The sequence below is a fragment of the Oncorhynchus gorbuscha genome, linkage group LG24 (assembly GCF_021184085.1).
Source record: "Oncorhynchus gorbuscha isolate QuinsamMale2020 ecotype Even-year linkage group LG24, OgorEven_v1.0, whole genome shotgun sequence".
NCBI classification, from domain to species: Eukaryota; Metazoa; Chordata; class Actinopteri; order Salmoniformes; family Salmonidae; genus Oncorhynchus; species Oncorhynchus gorbuscha.
In genome coordinates, this window is record NC_060196.1 from 1,263,548 (window position 1) to 1,266,047 (window position 2,500).

Here is a 2,500-nt window from a genome sequence, read left to right on the forward strand (position 1 = left end):
CGGGAGAGAGGACACAGTCCCATAGCTACGGGAGAGAGGACACAGTCCCATAGCTACGGGAGAGAGGAGACAGTCCCATAGCTACGGGAGAGAGGACATAGTCCCATAGCTACGGGAGAGAGGAGACAGTCCCGTAGCTCCCGTAGCTATGGGACTGTGTCCTCTGTCTAACCCTGTACCTCTCTGTCTAGTCCTGTACCTCTCTGTCTAGTCCTGTACCTCTCTGTCTAACCCTGTACCTCTCTGTCTAGTCCTGTACCTCTCTGTCTAGTCCTGTACCTCTCTGTCTAACCCTGTACCTCTCTGTCTAGTCCTGTACCTCTCTGTCTAGTCCTGTACCTCTCTGTCTAACCCTGTACCTCTCTGTCTAGTCCTGTACCTCTCTGTCTAACCCTGTACCTCTCTGTCTAACCCTGTACCTCTCTGTCTAGTCCTGTACCTCTCTGTCTAACCCTGTACCTCTCTGTCTAGTCCTGTACCTCTCTGTCTAACCCTGTACCTCTCTGTCTAACCCTGTCCCTCTGTTGCCTTTCTAACATTTTCCCTCATGTCACTCTCTGTAAACTCTAGACATCTGAACCAACCATTTTTGTGAGAAAGATAGATGTTGTTTTTGTATCAAAAAGGTCAACCGATTTTTACTGGGATGAGTGACAAAGTAAACGAATTAAATCACTCCATTCAATCAGGCTCAAAAACAGTTAATCCCCCCTCTTTCAATCCCTCCCTCCCTAGCTCCATCCTTCTCTGCTCCTTCCCTCCCTCCCTCCCTCCATCTCCCTCCCTCCCTCCCTCCCTCCCCACCCTCCCTCCCTCCCTCTTCCATCTCTTCTCTTGCCTCCCCTTCCATCTTTGTGAGAAAGATAGCCTCCCCTCCATCTCCCTTCTTCCCTCCCTCCTCCATCTCCTTATTGCCTCCATTCCATCTCTCCAGTTATTGCCTCCTCCTCAATCTCTCCCTCCCTCCCATCCTCCATCTGCTCCTTCCCTCCCTCCCTCCATCTCTCCTTATAGCCTCCCTCTTCCATCTCTCCTTATTGCCTCCCACCTCAATCTCTCCTTATTGCCTCCCTCTTCCATCTCTCCTTATTGCCTCCCTCCTCCATCTCTCCTTATTGCCTCCCTCTTCCATCTCTCCTTCTTCCCTCCCTCTTCCATCTCTCCTTCTTCCCTCCCTCTTCCATCTCTCCTTCTTCCCTCCCTCTTCCATCTCTCCTTATTGCCTCCCTCCTCCATCTCTCCTGCTTCCCTCCCTCCTCCATCTCTCCTTCTTCCCTCCCTCTTCCATCTCTCCTTATTGCCTCCCTCTTCCATCTCTCCTTATTGCCTCCCTCCCCCATCTCTCCTTCTTCCCTCCCTCTTCCATCTCTCCTTATTGCCTCCCTCCTCCATCTCTCCTTCTTCCCTCCCTCTTCCATCTCTCCTTATTGCCTCCCTCCTCCATCTCTCCTTCTTCCCTCCCTCTTCCATCTCTCCTTATTGCCTCCCTCCTCCATCTCTCCTTCTTCCCTCCCTCTTCCATCTCTCCTTATTGCCTCCCTCTTCCATCTATCCTTATTGCCTCCTCCTCCATCTCTCCTTCTTCCTCCCTCCTCCATCTCTCCTTCTTCCCTCCCTCCTCCATCTCTCCTCCTTCTTCCCCCCATCCTCCTCCTCCATCTCTTCCCCTCCTCCATCTCTCCTCCCTCCTCCATCTCTCCTTCTTCCCTCCCTCCTTCCATCTCTCCTTCTTCCCTCCCTCCTCCATCTCTCCTTCTTCCCTCCCTCTTCCATCTCTCTTCTTCCCTCCCTCCTCCATCTCTCCTTCTTCCCTCCCTCTTCCATCTCTCCTTATTGCCTCCCTCTCCATCTCTCCCCTCCTCCATCTCTCCTTCTTCCCTCCCTCCTCCATCTCTCCTTCTTCCCCCTCTTCCATCTCTCCTTATTCCCTCCCTCCTCCATCTCTCCTTCTTCCCTCCCTCCTTCATCTCTCCATAAAGAGAAGAATAACAGACAGAAGAGAAGAGACAGAAGAGAGAGAAGAGAGAGAAGAGGAGAGACTGTGGCTCTCAGGGGAGAACAACATCATTTTACCCTCCCTCTTCCAAGCAATTACTGTGAATTCTCCTCAGCACAGACATGAAAGGGCCGGCCTGTCACTCAAACAGCCATCACAGACACACGCGTATACACCACACACACACACACACACACACACACACACACACACACACACACACACACACACACACACACACACACACACACACACACACACACACACACACACACACACACACACACAAACACACAACACACAGACACACACACACACAGACACAGACGCGTATACACACACACACACACACACACACACACACAAACACACAAACACACACACACACACACAAACACACACACAAAAAAACACACACACACACAAAAACACACACACACAAACACACACAAACACACACAAACACACACAAACACACAAACACACACACACACACGCCCACCC

General features: G+C 51.5%; 1 protein-coding gene across 1 annotated transcript in view; it reads right to left on the minus strand.

Annotated features, from left to right (window-relative positions):
- The window catches only part of LOC124013261 (protocadherin-18-like), a 12,177-nt gene that overhangs the window by 2,256 nt on the left and 7,421 nt on the right, over positions 1-2,500 (minus strand).